Consider the following 6,000-nt stretch of genomic DNA (forward strand, 5'->3'; position numbering starts at 1 on the left):
TTCCAGTCAAAAAAACTTATTTTTGGCAGTTAAAAACCGTTAAGTCTCAATTCTACACCGATATTTATGACATTTTGTGGGTAGGTTTGTTGTCAGATTTGACATGATGGCAGAATTGAAAGTGTGAGATATCCTGATGTTTCACAATTTATGCTGCATAATTCAGCCCCATAGGCGCTTGAATTTTAGGTGGAGTTGGGTTTTTTTTCAGCCCAAACCAGTAACCCCCACATGGTTTTCATGTCCCTTTCTGAGAGACTTCAAGAAGTTTCAATTTGACGTCATGATTAGCCTGCCGCATTAGCAAGTATGAAAACACGTCATCGATGACACATTTTAAGACAGAGAGAGAGAGAGAGAGAGAGAGAGAGAGAGAGAGAGAGAGAGAGAGAGAGAGAGAGAGAGAGAGAGAGAGAGAGAATCATGTACACACAGATGGACGACTTCGCTTGGGGTATGTACTGCCCGGCAGTACACATCTACTTTATTATTATTATTATTATTTTGGTGGACATTTTTTATCTATGCCTATACAATTTTGCCAGGAAAGACCCTTTTGTCAATCGTGGGATCTTTAACGTGCACACCCCAATGTAGTGTACACGAAGGGACCTCGGTTTTTCGTCTCATCCGAAAGACTGTTCTGTGTTACAGGCACATTCCTGCACGTGAAAACAGAAAGCACCGGGACTGTTGATTTGGTGGGGGGGGTGGTCTTATCTCATGCAAAAGCATGAACAGATCTGAGATGGTGAGTCGAATCGTTTGTAAACGGGAAGGACTCTGCCTGTAATGGACATGATGGCTCACACGGAAGGAAGATACTTGAGTCATCTTTTTGCTCTTCGTCTCTCAAATATGGGGCCGGTTTCATGGACAAGCATTACAGTCGGTCAGTTACAGTTGAACGAGTGAAATGAAAACACCCGACAAAAATCCTATTCCACGAAAATTATTTTAGTCGACCGACTGCATTTTTCAGGTGCATGGGGAGTTGCCCGATTGCAGTGCTGCCCTCCCTCAACGCCTCGTTTGACAACCGCAGTCAGACGAGGAGCGACGTTCCGACTGTCCGTGTTACTACTGCGAGTCTATGAAACCGACTCCTCGTATTATTTTGCTGGCGATTGTTCACGCTGTTCTGGTTGGATTTATTGTACGCCTTGGGCTCGGAAGAGAGAGCTTTGGAATGACCTTTGTGGGATGCGTTCTGTCCTCACACGAAGAATGTGTGGACATGATCGTGTATTTACTGTCCCAGAAAGAGAGAGAGAGAGAGTGTGTGTGTGTGTGTGTGTGTGTGTGTGTGTGTGTGTGTGTGTGTGTGTGTGTGTGTGTGTGTGTGTGTGTGTGTGTGTGTGTGTGTGTGTGTGCGTATCTGCGTGCCTGCGTGCGTGTGTGTGTGTGTGTGTGTGTGTGTGTGTGTGTGTGTGTGTTTGACCCGGCGTTTTTGTGTGAAAGCGTGCTTGCGTGTGTTAATTCGTTAATTTCCTCTTTTTTGTAATGAATAGATTTACTCATCCATGTCAAAAACTACATGTCCTCACTTTTCAAATCCACATTAGAGAAAAGGCTGACAACAGAAAGTGTTGATTTATTTTTTTCTTCAGTTCTCGATTCATTTAACTCAGGAATAAAAGAGGTTAAGTGTCAGAATAAGTTAACCACAGTCATTTTGATCCCCTCATTCAAACCGACACGGTTGGCCTCGTGGTAAGGGGTCCGCCCCGTGATCGGGAGGTCGTGGGTTCGAACCCCGGGTCATACCTAAGACTTTAAAATTGGCAATCTAGTGGCTGCTCCGCCTGGCGTCTGGCATTATGGGGTTAGTGCTAGGACTGGTTGGTCCGGTGTCAGAATAATGTGACTGGGTGAGACATGAAGCCTGTGCTGCGACTTCTGTCTTGTGTGTGGCGCACGTTATATGTCAAAAGCAGCACCGCCCTGATATGGCTCTTCGTGGTCGGCTGGGCGTTAAGCAAACAAACAAACAAACAAACAAACAAATCCCCTCATTCCGGACCGTGCAAGCATGACAGTGGAATGTCTCGTGAAGTTTTTCGCAAAAAACGGATATCTTTTTTTTGCTGCAAACCATCGGGGGCGGGGATATAGCTCAGTCGGAAGCGCGCTGGATTTGTATCCAGTTGGCCGCTGTCAGCGTGAGTTCGTCCCCACGTTCGGCGAGAGATTTATTTCTCAGAGTCAACTTTGTGTGCAGACTCTCCTCGATGTCCGAACACCCCCCGTGTGTTCACGCAAGCACAAGACCAAGTGCGCACGAAAAAGATCCTGTAATCCATGTCAGAGTTCGGTGGGTTATAGAAACACAAAAATACCCAGCATGCTTCCCCCGAAAGCGGCGTATGGCTGCCTAAATGGCGGGGTAAAAACGGTCATACACGTAAAATTCCACTCGTGCAAAAAACACGTAGTGTACGTGGGAGTTTCAGCCCACGAACGCAGAAGAAGAAGAAGAAGAAGAAGAAGAAGCTGCAAACCATCAATTGACTGCCACCGCACCGATCCGTCTAGGATTTCCCTTAGACTAACAGCATCCTTCCACTTGAACATATACCAACATTCAACAGTCTGGATGATTCGTTGGTGGAGATCATGCAAGGCAATTTCTTGCAAAATGTATTTCACACAATTGACATAGGTGTTAAAAATGAAAAAGATTCAGCACAAAAAGAAAGTCACACTCTGCCCGGACATTAGCCAAACTGTTGATTTTGTGAAGCGGCAGAATGCTCTTAATTATCCTCTCTGGCAACCTTATACGCATCTATGGTGATTTACAAACTGGTCAACATGGAAGAGGGTATCTTTTAACTACGAAAAAGTCTTTCTTTCTTTTTATCAGTATTGTTATTATCAGTATTTTATCTCTGCATGTTATATTCGGAATTCCGGTATTACTTGTGGACGAATGGTATGTTATATGTCTGTCTGTCTGTTTTGTCCTAATGTTGTGAATATATGTCTTGTATACTTGCCATTTACATCGGAAGTGTGTCGTAATAATGAACTGCTAACTGTATATCAAATTCTAGGTTTTCTTGAGTGGTAAATGTTGAAGGATGAATGATGATACATTGTAGACGGATGCATGTTTTTGATTAAAAGCCCCACAACGATGTGCTTGGCAAAAAACAACAAGTCGCGTAAGGCGAAAATACAACATTTAGTCAAGTAGCTGTCGAACTCACAGAATGAAACTGAACGCAATGCAACGCAGCAAGACCGTATACTCGTAGCATCGTCAGTCCACCGCTCACGGCATAGGCAGTGAAATTGACAAGAAGAGCGGGGTAGTAGTTGCGCTGGGAAGGATAGCACGCTTTTCTGTACCTCTCTTCGTTTTAACTTTCTGAGCGTGTTTTTAATCCAAACATATCATATCTATATGTTTTTGGAATCAGGAACCGACAAGAAATAAGATGAAAGTGTTTTTAAATTGATTTGGAAAATTTAATTTTGATAATAATTTTTATATATTTAATTTTCAGAGCTTGTTTTTAATCCGAATATAACATATTTATATGTTTTTGGAATCAGCAAATAATGGAGAATAAGATAAACGTAAATTGGGATCGTTTTATAAAAAACATTTTTTTTTTTTACAATTTTCAGATTTTTAATGACCAAAGTCATTAATTAATTTTTAAGCCACCACGCTGAAATGCAATACCGAAGTCCAAGCTTCGTCGAACATTACCCGACCAAAATTTCAACCAATTTGGTTGAAAAATGAGGGCGTGACAGTGCCGCCTCAACTTTCACGAAAAGCCGGATATGACGTCATCAAAGACATTTATAAAAAAGAAAAGAAAAAAACGTTCGGGGATTTCATACCCAGGAACTCTCATGTCAAATTTCATAAAGATCGGTCCAGTAGTTTAGTCTGAATCGCTTTACACATACACACACACAGACAGACAGACACACACACACACACACACACGCACATACACCACGACCCTAGTCTCGATTCCCCCCTCTACGTTAAAACATTTAGTCAAAACTTGACTAAATGTAAAAACAAAGTCAGTGTGGATTAAATGCAATTATATCCATGATTTGATGTCCGCACTTTCAAAAATGCAATTTATCTTACAAACTATTACATCCTCACCCCACAACCTCCATCCACCTCACTCACTCCCTTCCCCCCCCCCCCCCCCCCCCCCAACCCTCCGTAATGCCACGGGCTCAAGTGTAAATGTCAGAGGCCAGCAGGTCTGAAGAAATATACGACACGAGAATAAATTGCAGAACAACTACTACTGGGTATCGCATTACTCAAAGTGTCTCTCGGGATCTCGTCACCAGCGAGATTAAGCGGGAATCTCAAAATGCTGCTGGGATTGTCTCCCCTCAGCTGTCCTCACTGACCTAAATACCCGGATGGATTTTTGTTCTCCCATTACGAATGCATTTTAGTTTGTTTTGGTTTTTCTTTCCCCTGTCCTTATTTTGCAGCGATTTTGGTTATTTGTGCGAGGAGGGGGAGGGACGTGAACGTGTGTGTGTGTGTGTGTGTGTTTGTGTGTGTGTGTGTGTGTGTGTGTGCGTGTGCGTGAGTGCGTGCGTGTGTGCGTGCGTGTGTGTGTGTGTTTGTGTGTCTGTGTAGGTGTGTGTGAGTGCGTGCATGCGTTCGTGTGTGCGGGTGGGTTCTGAATTTGGGAAACGACTCAACAGTACGAGGTTTGAAATTGAGCGGTAGCAGTACTTCACTGATTTAAACCATTCAGACTTTATCCTTTTGGATTATCTGAATGTCCGAGTGTACAAAGACGCCTCTTTCCCACCAAGATCATCGGTCACCTGAAGGTAGGTTCAGGGTAATCCCTTACCTTCGTGTCATTGACGATTTTGGAAGGGTATTTTGGAACACATTTTGGAGAGTAGGTAAAATTCGGACCATTTTCTCTACGATCAAGAAACTTTGTGAAATGGTCGTGAACAAACTGACGTTCTTGTACAACAACTATGAAGATATTCGTTAAACTTAAATGACTGGAAAAATGACCACTTTCGTTGTAAAATCACACGAACGCAATGGCGCGCAAGTTTTATCAATTACACATTAGCATGCTTCCATTTGAAACATCTCGGTTGTCATCGTGGATTGACGCCCGACCAAAGCTAATTGAAGCCCGACGTATTGAAGTAGTCCGGAAGAATTCATGCATCAACTTACCGCTCAATTTCAAACCTCGTACTGTTGAGTCGATCTCCGAGTTCGGATTTTTTTCGTCAAAAGGGCTCAGAAATCAGACCATGTGATCTACGAACTTGTTGTTTTGTGGACAGGTCATCCATGGACTGAAATTAATGTTCACCAAATATCAAGTCATTCGGTCCCCTGTAAGAAAAAGAAGAAACTTCTTTTTTTAAAGAGCATAATAAACTGCATGAGGCCTTGAAACCAGAACAAAAACAAACTACTGTACAATCAAAACAAAACGTAAAACCTTTTCTTGCAAAAACTACCAGCACACAGGCCACAAACATCCTTCCAGCTTTTCCTTTCCTCTTAAGCTTCTAAAAATCTCTTTTTTTATCAGCGTTGTTCTACATAGCTAAGTCTAATTTATGACATGAATTTTCAGGCCTTTTAATGCAATGCTTGCAAAGAGCGTCGTTTCAACATTCCGTAGCCTACATATGAAGGAGATTTGCTGAAGCTATGAAACTTGTCTTACATTTGGAACTCCCTTGTAGAAGCTAGGTCACACACACAATACCCGGTATGTAGTCATAAAATTCATGAAGTCATCACCGGTCAAAGTAGTATATCTATCACTGGTCAATGTAGTATATCTATCACTGGTCAAAGTAGTATATCTATCACTGGTCAATGTAGTATATCTATCACTGGTCAATGTAGTATATCTATCACTGGTCAATGTAGTATATCTATCACTGGTCAATGTAGTATATCTATCACTGGTCAATGTAGTATATCTATCACTGGTCAATGTAGTATATCTA

Source organism: Littorina saxatilis, linkage group LG14, assembly GCF_037325665.1.
Source record: "Littorina saxatilis isolate snail1 linkage group LG14, US_GU_Lsax_2.0, whole genome shotgun sequence".
NCBI lineage: Eukaryota > Metazoa > Mollusca > Gastropoda > Littorinimorpha > Littorinidae > Littorina > Littorina saxatilis.